A 20,640-nucleotide genomic window follows, 5' to 3' on the forward strand; every position below is an offset into this window, starting at 1 on the left:
TCCTAGGAGAAAGGGTCATTCTATCCCCATTTTAAAGATGGGGCCTGAGGCATACAGAGGTGAAGTGCCTCTCCCAAGGATATGTATCTGTTGAGTGGTGCAACAGGATTTGGATCAGGGCAGGCTGGGGAGATGGAGGGCCTGACCCAGCCAAGGACCACTGAGATGCCACTGAGCCCAAATCTGGAGGACCCCTGGATGTGTCAAGGTGGGTGCTTTTCCCATCTTCATTCCCTTTAATCCTGCAGGCCTCCTCCCCTCCCCAGGGTGTACCCCTGAGGTGGCCTCTCCCCGTAGCCTGTGCTGTGTGCTCAGTCGTGTCCGACTCTTTGCGACCCCATGAAATGTAGCCCACCAGGCTCCTCTGGCCATGGGATTCTCCAGGCAAGTATACTGGAGTGGGTTGCCATTTCCTTCCCTATAGCCTGGCTGCTGATTAACTGTGACTCAGCCCTCCCTGTAGCCAGCTAATCAGATCTGCTCCATTGGCAGCCAGAGGAATCTTCCCTGAGCATGAACTCAAGACCCTCACACCTCTATAGGTGTGAGGGGCCCAGCCAACTGGAGGGTCCTATCTGGTAGGTTGGGAATACCCAAGAGAATTTCTTCTCGATGGTCTGATTCCTCCAGCTTTACCTCCAGGGGTTCCGGACCAGAGGGGCTAGAGCTGGGAAGGTCAACGAGAGAGCCAAGCCTAGACAACATCAGCATGTGGCTATGGTTGTACAAGGAGGGGACTCTCCTCTACCGTGCGCAGCAGCCTGAGATACCAGAGCATATCTTCACCCCACCATAGAACCCCCCTTCCTCCATTGCCAAGGATCCAGGGGTCAGCCCAGACCACCTAAGGTGGATCCCAGATTTTGAAAGTAATTCCCTCTCTCTCTCTCACACACACACACACACACACACTCACACACACACTCACACATATCCTCTTGTCAGTGACAACAATGGTGTGTGTGATGGACACAGGCACGCATATGCACACAGCACAGGGGCTGGAGGCAACAGCTAAATGTTTGCTAAAGACTCATTAACCCTGACCCCACTTCCCCATCGATCGAGTCAGCCACAGGCTCACTCTATCACTGCCTAGGGCACAGAGTAAGATATCCTCCGTGCCACAGCAATTGCCCTCTGCCACCTTGGCAGTATTCACTGTCTGCCGATGCACGGGACTGGCCTCTCTCAGAGGCGTGGTGTGCATGTGTGTGATGTCCGTGGTCGTTTTGTGTGTCCAGGATGAGTGCCTGTTTGTGTCACTGTGGGCCCTCAGTTGTGTATGGCTGTGACGTTCGTGTGAGGGGTGTGAGGCTAGGGATACACATATCAGCAACCACAAAAGCATACGTGTTACCACGGGCATACACTGGGTATGAAAGCATGTGCACTCCCTGGACACACGCCAGTCATACACAGAACATTTTACAGATGAAAAGTGGCCAAGGCATTCCTGACAGCTTGCTTGTCTTGGAGCTAGACTCTGTGCCCTTTTCCCAGAGGGTTAGCAGGAACCCTAGCCCTCTTTCCTCAGCCTCCTCCCTGACCACACCTAAGGGAAGTAGCAGGCCCAGAGACCTGGTGAGGAAAGTGACTCCCAGCCCCGCAGAGAGGACCCCCAGCCAGTCACCAAGAGGTCTCAGCTTATTTCTCAGCCCAGCTTCATGCCTCAGTCCCTTCCACCCTATCACAGAAGCCCAAGAGGAGAGATGATTAGAGATATGGACCACGCTGGCAGGTTCATACTCAACAACACACACACGCTCACAGACGCTGGCACACACTTGTCCCTGGTGTCCTTCCAGGGAGGAAGGCAGGGAGGTCTGTGAGCGTGCAGGCAGAAGCTGTGCAGCCAGACCACACATCTGCAGAGCCCAGTGTGCAGCCGCATCTCCACCTGTGCCAGGGGGGTTTCTGCTGGAGCGGCTGCGAGGCACCAACTCTGAATGCAGGATGGTGTGTCTGTAAACGGTAAAGGGGCTGCCTGTGTCTACAAGTGTGCATGTGAACGCTCGTGTGACTGAGCCAGTGTTGCATCAGTGTGTGAACTATCGTAGGCTTGGCTTACACGTGATGCCGAGCCTGGATGTGCCCTGTATACAGGCCTTTATGTGTTCTCACGTGTTTTGCAGCTTGGGAAACACACACAGTGTGTGCGTGTGTGTTTGTGGGCTTGTGTATGTAGGGTTATCGTGTGTAACTCTTTGTGTGTGTGTGATTGTAAGTGTGTGATTGTGTGTGAGCGTGTGCCTGGAAAGGTGCCGCGTCTCGGGCGCGGCCCCACCTCGGGCTCCTCTGCGGTCGGCGGCCTCCGTCACCCAGCTGGGAGCTGTGGGCAGCCCGCCCGCCCCGGGGAGGCCCCGCCCCCTCCCCCTCCTCCCGAGTAAACTTTTCCCAAATCCCCGAGCCGCTTAGGGCGAAGCCGCCCCCGCGGCCTAATCCGCGCCCCCCGCGGATCTGCATAATCGGGTTAGCGGCCGCGCTCCCTCCCGCTCCCGCCGCCGCCGCCGCCGCGCGCGATTCTCTCGCTGTCACTTAGGGAGGCTCAGCGCGATTTGCAGCCTAATCCCCCGGGATCGCTCGGCCGCCGCTCCCCGAGGGGCCGCCAGATTGTTCCCTTCATAATTGATTGACTCTATTTGCCGGATTGAGGACTTCAAAGCGCCGGCGGCGCGGGGGCGCCTGGGAAGGAGCGGGGCCCGCGGCGGGTCGGCCGGCCTGGCCCGGCGAGGCCCCTGCCCCGGCGGGCGCCGTCCTCCCCGCGGCCGGCCGGGCCGGGAGCCGGGAGGCGGGGCAGGAAATCCGCCCTTGAGGACGAGGGTGGCGGCGGCGACGCCGACGAGGTTGATCACGTCGTGACTGCCCTCGGCGGCCGGCGGTGAGGTCTGGGCCGGCTCGGTGCTCAGCGCTCCCCTAGTCCGGGCTTTAAACCCCCGCTCATGACCTGAAAGCCTGCAGAGTGTGAACAGCCATCCGCCTCCCCCAAATGACAGGTGAGGACACAGGTTCAGAGAGATCGCTTCCGTCTGGGAACACCTTCTAGGGGCCGTGCTGTGCTAGGTGCTGGGACCCAGCTGTGAGCCTCACCGCCCCGGCTCTCAGGCACATGCGCCCTATTCCAGTGAAGAAGGCAGGTGGGCACATAAGAAATAAGTCAGGAAATAACATGCACAGAAAATAAGGCAAAGTGGTGTGATAGTAACTGGGGCCTGGACAGGCAAATTAGCCTGAGCAATCAAGGAAGGCTTCTTGAGCTGTTGATGTGTGCTCTGGAACCTGAATGCTAGGGAGGAAGCTGCTCTGTGAAGAGCTGGGAGACAGGCCATGGGGCAGAGCACCAGCCCTTACCAAGTAGTAAAGCTATGCCTGCAACTCAGGCTACCTGACTCCAGCGCCCAGAGACTGAAGTCTCCTGCCCAGCCTAGACTAAGCCCCAACCTCTACACAGGCTGAGCCCTTAACAGGAATGTCTAGACTCTCTTGCTCAGGCAGCTGTCCAGTTCCACCCAGCCCACCCTGCTGCTGGCTCCTGGACTTGCTGATTTGAGCTGACCCCTGAGTGCTTCTCTATCTCACTAATCAGAGACTGCGTAGGTGGGCAGTCCTGCACCCAGAGACTTTTTGGAGCTGGGGTCTGCTGCTTCCCCCACTCCTGAGGAGGCAGGGGCAAAGGCATGAGGGAAGCTGGAGGGGTTTCCCTGCACCCTGCCCAGCCTTAGCCAAGCTCCCAGGAATCCCTGGCCCAGACATGGGAATCCCCAGAAACGCTTAATTAATTCTTGATTACCCACTGTCTCTGCAGCTGCCATTAACCACCTCCCCAGCCTGGGCCCAGTTAGGCCATGTAATTAAATTAGTGCAGGGAGAACACTCCCAGGCAGGAGCAAAGTACTCCTGCTGGGCCTCTTAGATATTCTAGGAGATTGATAAGGAAAGGCTCACAGATATCAGGGTCACACAGTGGGGCTAGAATGAGGACGCAAGTGTAACTCCCCCAAATCAGTTCTGGCTCCCTCGTCCCACCTCTCTTGAGACCTCTACTCTCAGCACATGTTTTAAACCTTAAATGTCTTTATAATGACAAGAGATTTGCTTGCTGTCCTTAATTAAATTTATGCCAATTCACTGAGCTCTTGGAAGGGTGGATTTGGGGCAGGAGAGGGGAGACCTGGATTTCCAAGGAAGCAGGAGATGGAGATGAGAGGTGTTCTCTATGGAGGCATTTCCACCTTCAGGATCAGGGGGCGGGGCAGAGGGAGATGGTTGCAGCAGGATGGCAGCATGGTAGGGGGAAGGGGAGCACCACGGAGGACTGAGACTGTCCACAGAGCTCACTTGGAGCAAAGGGGGAGTCACTTTCCTTTTCACAAGAGAAACTAGAGAAAATAGCCTACAAGAACACCCTGAGGGTGGAAGTATATGCACCGTGTAAGCCAAGGCAGAAGGGGCTGGAGAATCTGGGCCCCTAGAGAGAGGAGGGCCTAGCTGGAGTCTCCACAGCGACATCCCATGAGCCAGGCTTCCCTCCCTGCATCTTCCCTCCCTCAATCCTGGAGGATACTGGCTGACAGCCCTCCCTCCCCCAAACCCAGCTCCTTGTCACTTCAGAAAATCAGAAATAAGCCTTAGTGATTAGAGGGAGACGCGAGTGAGATGGGGCTTAGAGGCCCAGGCTCAGGGAGGTGTTAAGAGGCGAGTGGGACTCAGAGTATTAGGGGGGCAGAGTTAATAGCTTCTCTGGATACTCCTCCCACCAAGGACTGTGGTACCCAGGGGAGGAGGGAGAAGGAGAGGGAGAAGGCGAAGGGATGAGAAGATCATGGGGAAGAGAGAGGAAAGGAGGGGAAGGGAAGTAGGAGGTGAAGGAAAAAGAGGACCTGATGGGAGTGGGGGACAGAGAGAGAAGGAGAGGAAAGGCAGGAGGGATGGGACTGAGGAAGAGGAAAGAGTGAAACGTGAAAGTAAAGGAGAGGCGAGGGAAATAGTAGATGGGAAGAGAAGTACAAATTAAATCACAAGATGTCATTTTGCATATTTGGTTGAAAGATAATTTTTTAAAGATAATACCCAGTGTTGATGAGAGCAGAGGAAGTGGAGAATTGAGTACAAATTGGCACAATCTTGGAGGTTCTGGAGGTGGAGAGCATTTTGGCAGTAATTATCAGAGTTTTAAATATGCATCGCCTGGGGCCAAACAGTTCCATCTGTGGGTGTCTACCCCACAGCAGTGCTCTGCGCACAGCCCTGGAGGGACAGAGGGGCTGATGCAATGGTCGTCATCGCAGACCTCAGAAATAACTCAACGTCCATCGAGAAAGGACTGACCAAGTACATTATGGAGCAGCCACACTGTGGCTTCCTATGCAGCCAGGAAGAAGGAAGAACTCTGTTTGCCGATGTGGAGAGATGTAGCTGATGAATTGTTCAGTGAATACAGTAGGTCATTAAACAATATGCATAGTAGGGTTCCAATCTTAAATGTTAAAAAGAAACACTTAAAACTACATGTGGTGTATATATGTACATGTACAGAATCAAATATCTGAAAGGAAAGAGAACTGCTTACTGACTGTGGGATTTATGGGGCAGGAGGCAGGGTGGGGACTTAGCTTTTCACCTTGTATTCTTTTGCATTATGTTTTTACAATGAGGGTTTTGTGTTTTTGTTTTTTTTTTTCCAAACCATGTATTAGTTATGTACTAGAACAGAGGAGCCTGGTAGGCTACGGTCCATGGGGTCGCTAAGAGTCGGACACGACTGAGCGACTCCACTTTCACTTTTCACTTTCATGCACTGGAGAAGGAAATGGCAACCCACTCCAGTGTTCTTGCCTGGAGAATCCCAGGGACGGGGGAGCCTGGTGGGCTGCTGTCTATGGGGTCGCACAGAGTTGGACACGACTGAAGTGACTTAGCAGCAGCAGCAGTAATACTTAAGAATACTACATTTTTAAAGAGGGATGTGGAGGGAGGGGAGGGTGGGAGTAAAGACTGGGAAGGATGGAGGCAAGAGCAGGAGAGAGCTGGAGGCAGAGAGCAGACAAGAGGGCAGGAGGAGCAGGGCTTGTGGGGTGGGAAGGGAGGGGGGCTACCACCAGGCAGTGCCCCAGAGTGCCCAAACACATTCCTCACCCCAGTCCCCATCACAGAAAATCTGGCTGAGGCCTGAGTAATTGAAGGCTAATTGGGTTTTAGGCTTGTTAATGCTCCTGTGAATGTTTGCAGTGAGGAGAGCCAGTCGATCCGGATAAATGACTCCCCGTGGGACTCCAGGGTGGGAAGAGACACAGAGGAGGAAGGGCCTTATGGATGATGAGCAGGGGCGCAGGATTTTTTAGCCCACCCTGAGGGGAAAGGGGTGTGCAAGGGAAAGCAGATGAGCCCTCGGACTTTTGCGGGGGAGGGAAAGTGGAAGGGAAAGGCCGGTTCTGGGGCCCAGCAATAGTGGGTCAGTGTTCAGGCAGGCGGCAGAGAGGACACTGGGAGCGAGAGCAGGGCTGATGAGCCCAGCCCAAAGCCCACAGACTGCAGGTCTGCTCTCCAAACGCAGTGAAGTGAGAAGGCTGGCCATTGGAGGTGCCACCGGGGCCTCTGCCCACACTCAGGAGTGGGTTGTTTGGCTCACAAAGGGATGGGCCCCTTTTTAGAACTATTCCCTGGGCTGAGCTGCAGTGGACCCTTCACACCCACCAGAGTATCCTGTACCTCCAGGCCCACACCACAGCCCTCCCTCCCAAATTCCCCACCACTGAGTCCAGCCCAGGAGCCGTCCAGCCAAGAGGCAGCTTGCCCACTGGGCTGGAGGATCTCAGAAGCTTGCCCTTCTCTAACCAGTGGGCATTGTTGGCTTATGACTGTGGAAGCTTAGGGAGGCACCGTGACTCTGATGTAAAGGCGTTGGAAGTGGGGAAGGTGCTGGAGGAAGCACCGCATCTCTAGTTCTCCCTGAAGAAACTGGCTGATGCAGGAGACACCGTGAAGGGGAGTCAGACCCAGGCAGCTAAAGAAGAGAGAGGGAGACTCTTAGCATGGAAAGGTTTTGTCTTGCAGAGTAGCTGCCCAGGGGAGCTCGTGTGCTCCAGGAGATGGAAATCCTGACTCCTGACTCTCAGGAACCCATGAGGAGGCCCTTCTGCGGGTAATCCCCACTCTCGATAATCCCCTCTCTTCTCCAGGGGTCAGGGATACAGGATGTGCTTTTAAAGGATCAGCTGCACATTTGTTCCCTCCTCCTCCTCCTCCTCCTCAGGCCTGACTCGGGGACTCGGGTCCCTGTAACAAGGCAGGGAAACGTTTAATGAGTTTGTATTCCCCAAGAGCATGGTGACTGACAGCCGCCCCAGGGGTCACCACTCTTCTTGTCCTAGAAGACGATGCAGCAGCTGCTGGGCTCTGTGTGTGCGTGTGCATGCACACCTGGGGCTGGGCCCAAGAGGGGCTGGCCCGGGACACCCTTCTCATGAACAGAGGCCACCATGAGTGTCTGAGAAAAGGGGAAGGACACGGGGACTGCTGTCCCTTTGTGGGGTACCTCTAGCCACACGGCCCAACCCTTTGCCTGGTCTCCTCAGGTCACCCTCCACACTCAGCCCAGGCCAGCCTGATGGGAGGGAGGCCAGAGGCTGCCCACAGTGGGGTTTGAAGGAATCGGGGGGCATGGTCGATGTGGAGGCCTGCGTCTGCATGGGTAATGAGGCCAGGGACTGGCTTGTCAATAGCATTTAAGTACTTTTCTCCTGTTTTCAAGCCAGACTGAATTATTTATTCGTTTCTGGTCAATCGCTGGTAATGTCATTAGCATTTGTCCATCAAAGGTAGGGAATAGAGGGGAATGGTCCCCCTCAACACACCCCCATATCCCAAACTGACCCTCAAAGGTCAATCAATCCAGTCCCCTAGCCCTGTTCTCAAGTTGCCCAGGATTTCTGAGACCTTGCTGGTATCCAGGCCATTCTCTGTCCTCGCGAGCCACAGCTTCTAGCCTAATGTGAGAAGGACCCAGAGAGTGGGCATCCCTCCTTTTCTTCCCCCACACACCCCATCATTAACTTAGAAAGCTGGCCCTCCCACATTCAGGCATCACAGTCCCAGGCTGATCCCTTGGAGAGCGAGCGAAGCTGGTGGTCGAGGACCTGAGTGGGCGGTGGGGTGGAGGGCCCGGGCGCAGACAGTCTGAACTAGGGGTGCCTCTTCTCTTGTTTCAGAGCCTGGCCTGCTTCCTCAGACTCAGCTTCCCCACAGACTAGGCTCTCAAAGCAGAATTCTGCTCTTCTTCTCACAGGAAACGACCTGCTACCTGCTCAGATGAAGCTCTCAGACCAGGTGCTTTCTCTCTCCTCCATCAGCCCCGTCTAGACAGAATCTGCCTCCTCTTTCAGGCCAGGATCTCCAGACGGGGTCTCTCTTCACGCTCAGTCTGCTGTTCAGCCTATACCACTGAAACCAAAAGGGCCAAGGATTAATCCCAGGGGAAGGACAGCTGCGCTTCTGGGCTGCAGGCATCTAGGTCAGGAGCTCCTGTATCCAGACCCGTCACTGATCAACCTAATCTTCTCTCCCTGAACTTGAGACTTAAAAAGGAAAGGGAAGGGTGAGACTTCTCAGAGAGATGTGGGAGGGATTGTGCGGGGGGCTTATGGGGAGTGCTCTGGGGAACAATACCCATGAAAACGTGGGGGACAGGGCTGGGCAGAGGGAGGGGTCGCACTGTGGGGAAGTTGCCAGAGCAGCCTCAGCCAATCCCACAGGAAGCTCTGGCACTGGAATGTTCTTTCAGAGTCACCCCAGACGGAGGGGAAGAGGCCAGAGCTTTGTACTCCTGCGTCGACCAGTCACCCTGTGGACTGCCTCCAGGGAGAGGGCATAACCCTGGGGGAGGCAGCCAAGGGCAATACTCCAGGGAGGAACTTGACCATGAGCCCTCAGAAGACAACACTCTGGCAGCTGCAGGAACAAGTGCCTCGGCCCTCAAGGAGGGTCCAGGCGGCACTGAAGCATCCACTGTGGGCTCTGGGTAGCACAGATGGATGGGGCACCAGGAGTCTCCGTGGGGTGGCTCAGTTCATGGACATGCAGGTAGCTATGAAAGTTGATGAGCATGGCCAGCCAGACAGTTCCAGTGAGCACAGCAGAGTAAGTTTGGGGGCCACATGAAGGGCAGGCACAATGCTGGGGACAAGGCAGAGAGAGTTAGGGGACACCAGTGGACCAAAAGTTAGGAGGAGAGGGTGGGGGCAAGGGGCAGTCTTCTGCCTTCTGCTCCAGCCTGGGTCCAGGCCAGGGCCTGGTGGGCCCAGCAGGTCTGAGCAGCCCGAGTGGTTGGGAGGAAGGCCCCCCTCAGCACTGCCAGCTCCTCAGTCGATAAGCAGGATTAGCCTCCTCTTCCTCAGGAGGAGGGGCTCGGCTCCTGCATCAGCCACCAGCTCTGGCCCTAATCCCCCTCGCTTTCTAATCCACCCACGACTTTCTTAGGCATTAACGTTGGGCTCTCAGCTCCCTAAGCACCACCCTGAAGATGGGAGCCAGGCTCTGAAGGGAATTAGGCCAGCCTCAGAGGACAGCTCTGCAGACAACTGGAGGGAGGCTGAGAAGCACCCCCACCCACCCCGCCTCTCCTCCTCTGCAGGCCACCCCACCCCAGACAGGGTCCTGGGTCTCATGGGGTCTCTTCCAGCTAAAGCCAGGCAAGGAGGGGGTGCAGGGAGGGGGTGCAGAGAGGGGCTGAAGAAAGGGATCCCCTCAGCTGTGTGTGAAGTCTAGGGGTGGTGCAGACGTGGAGATGAGGGTAACCATAGCCTGGCAAAGGCAGAGAGACAGGAGAGTTCAGGACACGCTGTGCCATGTGAGAGCCCAGAAGGCCAAACTTAGGCCAGGTTGTGTAGGATCTTGAGATCCCCCTGCTGAGGAATTTGGACTTCCCTTTGGGAATAGAAAGGCTCCTTGGTGGGAAAGCGGTAGTATTTAGAGCAGCGGCTTTGGTGCCTGTGAAGCACTCAGGGAGAGGGGCAGAGACTGGGGGTGAGCAGGTTCTTCTCACCCGAGGCAGGCAATGAGACCCTAGAGGACACTCGCCCAAGGTCACCCAGCACCATCTCCCAGTGCGGTGGGACAGCACAGCGCCCCCAGTGGTGGCAGGGGCGGTTGCAGCCCCAGCCTGCTCAGGGGCTCCCTGTGGAACTGTGAAGGAACACCCTGGGGTGCCCTGGAGAGGAGAGATGGAGAAACAGCCCATTAACTGTTGGCAGCTGTCCTACCAGGCCTCTTCGTTGTTCATTATTCCAATTATTCAAAACAGAGTGCAGCAACCAGGCCGCAGTCCAGGGACAGAAGAAGTGACCTTCACCTGCCCCATGACATCTCCCTCCATCAACCCCACTCCTAGATTCGTCAGAATGACCACACACAGGCTACTTTCCTCTGAGTGGGGCCCCAGGTAGGGAGCTGAGAAGGCAGGAGAGGGTGTGAGGCTGGGAGTGCCCGGGTCCTGGAAGCCGGGAGGACCCACGTCTGCTCAGGAGCTGCTTCCTGGCAAAACCCAGCTTCTCCCTCTCCACCTCCCAGCCCCCATCCTGGGTTAACTCGTCTGTAGATGCTTCTTGTTATTAGTGAATACTAATACTTAACAAAGTACTTACTGAAATTTTCCTTACCATATCCCTTGGGCCAGGAGATGGCTGTTTGCCCACTTTTTACAGATGGGAAAAGTGAGGCTCAAAAGGCAGTCACTTTTCCTAGACCCACACAGCTAATGGCAGCATAGAAACCAGGGAAGCAGAGGGGACAGCCACCCACAATGCGGGAAGACAGAGCAGTGCAGTGGTTACAAGTGTGACTGTTACAGTCTGATGGGTTGGGGTCCAAATCCAAGGTCTGTCTGCCAATTTCTAGCTGGGTTCCAAGTTTCTCATTTATAAATGAGTTGATAACACTGATTCACAGGCCCCATTCTGTGAACAGACACACAGGGTCGCAGTGGGAACCCCAGCGGGGGGCAGAGAGACACACAATTGCTGTTCTCGCTACCGCAGGACCCTGAGCGAACAGGCAGAGGCAGAGGCTGGTCCCCTGCTCTGTCTGCTTCCAGAGCTCTCAGATGTACCCGTCCGAAGGGGTTGGCAGACAGTTGGGGTCCCCAGGCTCCTTGAGGGTGGGCGGGCAGTAGGGCCACGGAGTATCGAGCAGGTGGTGGGATGTTACAAGGTGGGAGGTTCATCACGGCGGGTTCATTAGGCCACCCCAGCAGGCCCCTCTCATTGGGCCCCGCTAATGAGCTTGCACTGGATTATCCGCTCCCACCTCCGCTCGGTTTACTCTGTCAAATCGAGTTTGCATTTTAAATGGGAATTTGACAAGACGGGCAATTTGTCTGCTGACGAGGTTAATGGGTGTTAGCCCTGCGGACTGAGGCGGGAGAACCCCTGCCCCAGCCCAGCCTGGCCTCTGCCCAGATCAATGACCCTGACTGCTGCTCCTCCCTCCACTGCAGCCACCCTGGGCCTCCCAGTGGCCAGAGGCTGTCCCTGTGTCTGGCTCACCACCTCCAAGCAGTCTTCCTAAAGACACCCTGCTACTGCTCAGGTGGGTTGACATCCCCTCCACCTGGACTCAGTGCTCCTGAGGGCTGGGCCATATGATGCCTCTCAGACCATGGGCCTCCCCTCTCAGACTCAGGTTTCCAGGGCAGGGCCATCTTATCCCTGTATTGGGCTTCCAAGGTCTGGGCAATGTCCCTTCCACCTCCCTCTCCCACATGGGACTTGAAATGGAGCCAGGGCGGTGAGGGTGGGAGGAGCTGGCATTGCCACATCTCAAATTTTAGCACTGGAATGTGGCTGGAATGGTTTCTAATCTTGGGGCCCCATCTAGACCAAGCCTCAATATTGGGGCTAACGGGGGGGGCTGGGGAACCCTTCTGAGACTTCCTGATGGTGCCTGACTTCCTTGAGCCACCCCCTCCAAGGCTGAACAAGAACCCAGGTTTCTGGGACCCCCGCAGGAGCCCAGGAGAGGCACCAGACCAGGGTGGGCTCAGACTGTAGAAGAAGATGCTTCAGCCACCCCTCCTCCCCGGGGCCCAGCGCCCTTCCCCGCCCTGGCTAATGTGCCACAATTACCTCCTAAGTGCCCAAACAAATGTGGCTGCTGGGGAAAGTGACACGGGCTCCAGGTGATGGATTCGTGCCATCGGGGAGCCAGGCGGAGCGGGCCCCGAGCGGGGGGGCAACACTAATATTGTATCAGCGTCGGCGCCGGCACCACGAGCCGGTGATGAATATGTGTCACTTTACACGGCGCACACTCGGGGGCCTGGCTGCGCAGGCATGGAAAATAGAGTGTCTGGGATTAATGATATTGAAAATGATAGAGAGCAGATTGGAAATGGCTTCGCCCGCCCGACCCGCGGAGATGGAAACGTACCTCACAGCTATCTGCCCGGCCTGGCCCCCACCTGCCCCCCACCCTCCACCAGCTGCAGAGGCCCATGCACCATGAGGACCCTGCATCTCTTTCCCACCAGCAGCTCCTTGGGCTGGCACTTATGGGGGTATACCTATGAGCAGAGAGGGGGCATCAGGGAAAACTCCGCCCCTGACTGACCTTTGATCTTGGTCCCAGCAGACCCCAGTCACCCAGTGAATCTTGACCTTGGACATTGAAGAAGCCCCGACCCTGGCTCCAGCTGAGCCCTGCCTCTGGCCCCTGGCTGAGTCTGCAGGAGCCTGAGCCTCCTACCAGACCACAGGGACTGAGCAAGTGAGAGGGGGCGGTGCAGCGATGAGGCTGGAGAGCGTGGACCCCTCGGTGTAGTGTATATCCCCTGCTGGAGGGCAGTCAGGGCCCAGTCAGGCCCTTCATGGTGAGGACTCCTGAGTCAGTAAGCCAGGGAACAGATGTCTTGTCTGTTTATGCTATTTTTAATGTTTAACTATGTTGCTTTTATGACTGTGTCTGCACACATAGGTAAGTGTGTGTTTGTGTTTGTGTGTGCTCACTCAGCTGTGTCCAGCTCTTTGTGACCCCATGGACTGTAGCCCACCAGGCTCCTCAGTCCATGGGATTTTCCAGACAAGAATACTGGAGTGGGTTGCCATTTCCTCCTCCAGAGGATCTTCCCAACCCAGGGATCGAACCCATGTCTCTTGCATCTCCTGCATTAGCAGATGATGCACCTGCTCTTCACCACCGAGCCACCTGGGAAACCTGTTTATGTGTTCACAAATATACCTGTAGGGTTGTGTCTGGCATGTGTAGGAATGTAGGTGCTGGGCATATCCTTTTATGTGCCTTGGTGTGCACAGGCATTCTGTGCATGCTTGTGCCTTATCTTAGGCCACTCTGTGCAAGGGTCTGAGTATGTCTGTGTAAGTGTGTATGTGTCTACGTGTGCCTGTGTGTATATGCTTACCCACAGATGGAGGGACTCTGGTATGTGGGCTTCAGTCAAGGAAAATTCTTGTATGAGGCCTGATCCTAATCACAGGTTAAATTCCCATCATTAGGGTGAAATGCCTTTCTCTATTGGAACGGCAGCTCTTCCACCGGGATTCTAAATCTGCCAGACGGACAGCAACCTGAGATCATCAGCCCACCTCAATGTCCATCTCAACATCAGTCCCCGCACACCAAGGTGAGGAGGATTCACCTATGTCAACATCATCCATTCAGTAAGTAAGTACTGGGTTGGCCAAAAATTTCATTCGGGGTTTCTGTAGAGTGTTATGGAAAAACCCTAATGAAATTTTTGGCCAACTCAGTACTTCCTGAGGGTTTGTAATGTGGCAGTTACTGTCTTTGATGAACAGGACAAACCTGTTTCTGACTTCATGGAAGGTACAATCCATTGGAAGACACTAAACAAGCAAACAAATAATGACAGTGTAAAAAGTTTCACAAAATAAATATTCAGAAAGCCACGATAGAGTTAATGGAGTGACCGACCCCAGTAGAGGAAGTGGTCAGGACGGGCTCCTCCACGCAGGTGACACTTGAGCTGAGGGACGAGAAGCCAGCCCTGGGCAAAGAGAACAGTGAGTGCAAAGGCCCTGGGCACCTCCAATTTCTCTCCCTGTAAGGAGAGAGAAGTCAGGGGAGACGCAGGAGGGGAGAGTGAGGCCAGGACAGATTGGGCCTAGTAAACCAGGGTGAGGAGTTTAGGTTTTGTTTTCAGTGGGATGTGGAGCCATTGGAGGGGTGAACCAAGAAAGCAGTAAGATCGTATTTGCATTTTAAAAGAAATTGGAGGTGTTGAGAGGACAAGCAGGAAACCTTCCAGGAGGTTCTGGTCTCAGCACCAGGCCCAAGACCTATATCCTCCCAGTCCTGCCAGAAGCTCCCACATGCACCATCATTAATACTAAATACTACCAGCTGGCGCTTCACTGAGGCCCTCCCAGCAGCATCCTGGGGCCTTGGGTCCCCACAGTCTCCCCAGTCCTGCCAGGACACCCCTACCTGGACCCCCTCTGCCTCACTTTTCATCCTATAGGATCTCCTGGAAATGCTGTCTCCCCAAAACCACCTGAGTCTTCCTGGCTCTGCTCTCTTCCAAAGACCAGTCCTGGGAAATCCAAAAGCTATTGTGAAGACAGCAGGAGGGGAGGAGGGGGCCTCCCACTAGCCGTGAGAAGCCCAGATCTACAGAAGCCTCCAATTCTGAAGGGTGAGGCGCAGCTCCTTGGCAGCCCCCTCTCAACTGTGGGAACTCTGAAACTGCCATCCACACATGTCCTCACGGGGTCCTAGCAGAGTGGTACTACGCAGGGAACATCCCAGTCTGTCTGCCTCCGAGTGTGTGAGCTGCTGGAGGGAGGAATACCAGGTGTCTGGTTCCCCTCAAGCCCACCACTGGCATGTAGAGGCCCACAGGAATGTGAGTAGAAGGGAAGGACTGGCATCAAGTCCCAGGGTTGGGACAGGGAGCAGAGCTAGGTGACCTGACCCCACCCCAGAGCCAGCACCACCCCCCTGCCCGGGGAGGAGACAACCCCCTCCACCCACACCGGCCCCCCCAAAGGCTCCCTGCAGGCCAGGACTTTTTTTGGAGGAGGCGGTAACAGAGGGCTGAGGTCTCTGGGCTGCGTCTCTCCCCCTGCTCTGCTCCAGCCTCCGTCTTCTGCTCGCTCTCTTTCTCTCTCAAGCTCTCAATCTCTCCCGGTGTCTCTCTGCTGCTTTCTCTCCCTCCTTCCCTGCCTCTCTCTCCCTGAGTCATTTGCAGAGCGGAGATGGCCTAGTCCATCTGGGAGCGAGAGCTCGGCTGCTGACGGAGGCACAGGTAATAGCCGAGTGGAGGAGAGAGACGTGGAAATTTATGACATTGAAAATGACTGAGAGAGAGAGAGTGTGTGTGTGAGAGTGGGAGGAGAGCATGGGGTGGGCACGAAGGGACAGAAAGGGAGTGCTCGCACTCTCTCAAACACACACACTCACAGGCTCACACTCCTGCCCTCCCCTCCCCTCCCCTCCCCTCCAACCTTGCAGAGAGGAGAGGACATGGGGAGAGGGCTGCCAGTGCAGACAGAGGCAGGCAGGCAGACAGTGGGTAGGGGTAGGACAGATTGGGCAAAGGGAAGGAGGGGGAAGAACAGCAGGGAGACCAGGAGACAGCGAGATGGGGACTTCTGGGGCAGAGACAAGCAGTGTTTGCCCGTGGTGTCGCTTGTCCCTGTTGTGGTCCCCACTTTAGGAGCTCTTATCTGAGGGCAGGGGTGTCCCCATGGCATATGGCAGCAAGGAGTCTGGGGCCTGAGCTAGAGCTGGAGATTATTTAGGGCTGAGTCTCAGAAAAGGCCAGAATCTGCTGCAGGCTGCACAGAAGGCCTCTGTCCTCTTAGCATGGCTGTCTCCCCAACTCCCCAGCTGGGTGAGGGGGGAAAGAAATGGATGGACTAGCCCTGGAGACCACTCAGCTCCTCCCTCTGACCATGGGAGGCAGGCCAGAATGACAGGAGAATCTGTTTCTTTGGGGGTGTTAAGCCCCTAATCCCTTCTGCCCTAGCCACTCCTAGACCACTCCTACCCCCTAAATGGCACTGCTGGAGACAGGAGTAATTAGACAGCCTTCAGAAAACTAAGCCCCCACCCAACAGCCACCCAGACCCAGCAGGCTACACTCCATTCCCATCCTTGGCTTCTGCTACTCCTGGTTCTAATGCTGCTGAGTCTCTTCCCAGCAGGAGACCTTAACCCTGGGTGCAGCTCTTTGCTCAGATTCCTTTCTTCTCTGGGCTGAAGATCCCTCATCTGTAAAATGCCTATACCCATCCCCCTTGGGCCAGAGAAGCAGTGCCAAGGCTCAGGGTAGACTATAGTCTACCTAAGTCTAGAGACTCTTCTCCCTTGGAAAGTGTAGGTCATCCTAGCTCTAAAGGTGCTCTCAGCAGTTCTGGCTGACTTTGTGGGTGAAGGTGGAGGAGACAGAACTCCTAGGCATTCCCCCTGCACCCCCCTCACCCAACACACAGCTGTCTTCCAAAGAAGCCAATGTATCAGGTACTCCAAGGGCAGAATCTTCCATGCCTTGGTATCGACAGAAGGCTGAGATCACACAGCTGAGAAAGTCTAAGCCAAGCCCTGGTCTACCTGCCCAGGCCATGCACCTGGCCCCTTGTCCTGCCAAATGTGGGCAAGACAGGTGCATTAGGGCTCTGAGAGACCTTGCCCACCATCTCCAGCAGCTTGGAGCCCAACTCTGAACAGGTGTCCAGATTTCCCCAAAGTGAAGATCATTTCCCATTTCACAGCCCTGCCCCCAACTCCCTGCCAGCCTTACACTGAGGCCCCTTCCTCTCTCCTCTCTTCTTCCTTCCCTGCTCTGTAGCCCTCTCTGCTGGAAAACTTCCTTGGGTTAACCCCTCCTGGACCAGGGCATCTGAAATGCGGTAATTGAAAGCATAAGCTTTAGGGCCAGAAAGGCCCCACATTACAGTTCTGCCCTTGGGTTGGATGACCTTGGGCTCTTTATTTAATGTCTCTGAGCCTCATTTCCTTATCTGGCAAGACCAAGTGAAGTCGCTCAGTCATGCCCGACTCTTTGCGACCCCATGGACTGTAGCCTACCACGCTCCTCCATCCATGGGATTTTCCAGGCAAGAGTACTGGAGTGGATTGCCATTTCCTTCTCCAGAGGACGTTCCCGACCCAGGGATCGAACCCGGGTCTCCCGCATTGCAGGCAGATGCTTTACTGTCTGAGGCACAAGGGAAGTCCTCATTTCCTTATCTGGCAAACAAAGCTACAAATGTCTGGCCCCAGGACATGATCACAGGAAATCATGGATGTAAAGTGACTAGCACAGAGGAGGTGCTTGGTAAATGCCAGTTGGCATCTGGCCCCAGGTACCACCACAACTGTGTCTTAGCTTTCTGGGGCATTTAGAGGGATGAGGGTGAGAGCTGAGGGTGGGGAGAGAAGGAAGAGCAGTGGTAGCAGCTCCAGAGGACTCTTGCTCACTTGGAAGAGATGGAGCCAGGCTACAGGGGGAGACTCAGGGTAGCCCCAAGAGGGACCTCCCCATTTTGAGACCCAGGAAGAAGCTGCCTTGTCCAGGGTGTTCTGAGGCCCTTGCCCTCATTCTGGAGGCAGTTCCAAGGCAGCAGTGGTTGCTCTGTCTGGGGAGCAGTGGGGGAGGTGAAGAGTTCACTAGGCCCACAGGCTGCAGGCCGAGGGCCTCCCACCCAGCCCCCCGTGCCCTGGCCCAGCCCATTGTGGCCGCATAAAAGGTGACGGATGGTTAATGGGGGAGATAACAGGATTCATAAGGGAAATTTATCGGTCACTCTGGTGGTATAAATATGTTTATAGCAGACCAAGGGGAAATGAGGAAGCCCTAATAAATCACTGTAAAGCCACCAGCCATTAATAGGCGAGTGGCTGCAAGAACCCCTGTGTTGGCGCTTGCAGACACCCCCTCTGGCTGTCCGCTAATGGGGTGGCGAGGCTGCAGACTCATCAGGCCAGAAGCCGGCCCCCACCCCACTACCGTGGAGGGAACAAGACCCCAGGGGCCACCTCTGCCAGACCTGAGCTGACCTGTTCACCTTTCCATGGCCCCCTCAATAGACCTGGGCTCAGTCAGACTGGAAGGGCTGAAGGGACAGGATGGGGGTGGAAGGGACATTCCAAGTCTGGGAGGCCCTGGGGCATGGGGATGAAGGAGGATCTGGAGTCAGACCTGACTTCAAACCTTGACGCTGCCAGTTCCCAATCCCTGCCCTTCTTTGAATTTTCTTGTCTGTAAAGTGACTTCACAACCTCAGAAAGCTGTTGGGAAGAAGAGAAAGATAACTCACTCGTCACAGTGCTTGACACCCGCAAGCCTCAATAGGTGGCAGCTATTCTTAGTCTTACTTTAGGCAGGGTCTTCCCCTCTGGCAAAGTGCTATGCACACATGAGAACACCCGTGTAAAAGTGGATTGCACTGTCCCCATTTTATCAGGAAGGAACCTGAGGCTCAGAAGTTAAGAGGCTATCAGAAGCCACACAGCTAGAAAAGAAGGGGCTCTGCTTGATTCCCAAGCCTAGACTTTACCTCTGCCCTTTAAGCTCTACTCCTTCCTCCTTCCTGGGGGTCGCCTGTCCCTACCCACTGCAGAAGAAGGGGCCCTGAAACCCTAAAGGCAAAGCCCTGGGAGCCAGGGCAGCAACTTGCTGGTGCTGGTGATCCAGGCCTAAGCTCCTTGGCCTCCAACCCCTCCCCTCCGTGCACTGCTCCTGCCCTCACCCTTTGCAGAGCAAGTGCTAGACTCAGTAACTGTGAACTCAGCCCAGCACCAGGGTTGCTGGAAGCGTTTCAAGTGATCTGCACAGAGTGGTTTGTACTTGGCTTTTCCCATCCAAACTCTTGGTCTTGGTCACAGCCTCACACCCGGCCAAGGGCCCCTCTAGCCCAGCTCACTCCTTCATCCATTCAGATGTATGTTGCTCCCTCCACAGGGCATAATACTCACCAAGGCCCTGCCCTTATGGTACTTGACTGAAACCTCATGGAAAAGTCACACTGGATCATAGAACAGAATGGAGTCTGTGCTTAGGCTAAGGCAGGCAGAGCAGCTGGGGAGGCCCAGAGTCAAAGAATGAACAGGAGCCCCGTAGGAAAAAACGTTTCCCGAGAAAGGAGCCTGGGAGGCAGACAAGACTTCCTGAGCCCCTGGGGCTGGCTGGTTTCACCTCTCCTCTTTCCGTGCTGAGAGGCTGCACAGAGACCTCCGCATCAGGCTCTGTCCTCACTTCGTCCCTGATCTTCACCTGGTGCTCCCGGTCATCTGAATGCACGGCAACCTGCTCCCCAGTTTCCTGCCAGGACAGGCTCCTCTGCGAACTATGCTCCCCACCCTATCGGAGCCCCACATCTACCCCCAGGGCCCTAGCCAGCAGTCCAGCCTCCCTTAGCCCAGGAGGACCGGGTCTCCACCTGGACGTAGGGAGGAGGAGCTGCTCCACCTCTACTGCCCCCACTCTGCGGAGAAGGAATCAAGCCAGCTCTGCCTGTCCGCTTCTCGGCGCCTTTCTCCAGATCTCTGTCTCTCGGTCTCGCCCCCCTGTCTCTGCAGGTCTCTGGCTCTCTTCCTTCCAGCCTCTCTTCCCCGTCGTCGCTCTCTCCCTCCCGGTCTCCGGCTGCGTCTCTCCCGCTTCTGCCTCCCGAGGCCGGGCGGGGGGAATCGCTCCGTAAATAGGCGGATGGCCCCGGGCGCTCCGGGCGCAGACACTCGTTTTTAGAGCCGGTAATTGACTCCTTTCAGTTGATAATTCATGGCTTGCATATGCGCTTTAATGCGGGCGCCCGGGGAGGGCGGCGGGCGGGAGGGCCCGTGCGCGGAGCTGCAAGCGGCGGAGCGGCTGGGAAGCCGGCCGGACTCAGGCGCGTGGCGTCCGGCCGTCTGTCCCGCCGTGCGAGGGCGGGGAAGGCCGCCTCCGCCGGGTCCGTCTGTCTGACCCACGCGAGACCCAGCGCGGGGGGATGAAATCTGAGTGCGGGGAGTGGGGCGCAGAGGCCCGGACAGCGCCCTGGGCAGCGAAGCGAGGCGGACCGTCAGAGCCTTCGAGATGGATGGGGAGGAGAAGGACACCCCTTCCCCTTGTAGCCGAAGGGGAGACTGAGGCCCAGAAAGTATTTAGGTCTTATCTGCCTCCCACAGCGCAGAAACAGGACCGGAACCCCAGACCCTTTAGGTCCTAGTCTAGGGCCTCAGTCCCAACCTCCGTAGAACCAACCACGCCCCTGGGGAGATTTCCTGTCTCTGAGCTCAACCCTTCTCCATGAGCGAACCACGCTAAAGCTCTCCGAGTGGCCTCCCCAGGAGGAGCTGGGGATTCTGGACACAGAGTCGGAGACCTGAACCGACTTCTCGTCCCATAGTGACCCCCAGGATGAGGAGGGGCAGCCCTCGTCCTCTGCCACCTGGCCTTCACCTTCTGTGGAGGTCTTATCCTGAGGTCGTGACTGGGCTTCAGATGCGATTATTATTTCCATCTTACAGAAGAAACTGAGGCTTTAAGAAGCTGGGAGACTTGCCCAAGGCCTTGGAGGAAGCAGAGCCAAAACCTGGACCTGTGGGCACCCAGATGAAGCTCCCCACGACGGGAAGTAATAGGAGTGGGAAGAGGAGGGGGAGGCGATGCCAGAGGTGTCTCTGGCACCT

At 56.0% G+C, this 20,640-nt stretch overlaps 1 long non-coding RNA gene across 1 annotated transcript; it reads left to right on the plus strand.

Annotated features, from left to right (window-relative positions):
* The first annotated feature begins 2,446 nt into the window (after positions 1-2,446).
* Positions 2,447-17,047, plus strand: LOC112585687. Its single transcript, XR_006551928.1, has 6 exons — positions 2,447-2,996; positions 8,285-10,435; positions 11,489-11,580; positions 12,622-12,859; positions 13,503-13,630; positions 14,489-17,047. It is a non-coding gene; the product is annotated as an uncharacterized LOC112585687 (long non-coding RNA).
* Positions 17,048-20,640: the final 3,593 nt, after the last annotated feature.

This window comes from Bubalus bubalis, chromosome 6, assembly GCF_019923935.1.
Source record: "Bubalus bubalis isolate 160015118507 breed Murrah chromosome 6, NDDB_SH_1, whole genome shotgun sequence".
Classification (NCBI taxonomy): Eukaryota; Metazoa; Chordata; class Mammalia; order Artiodactyla; family Bovidae; genus Bubalus; species Bubalus bubalis.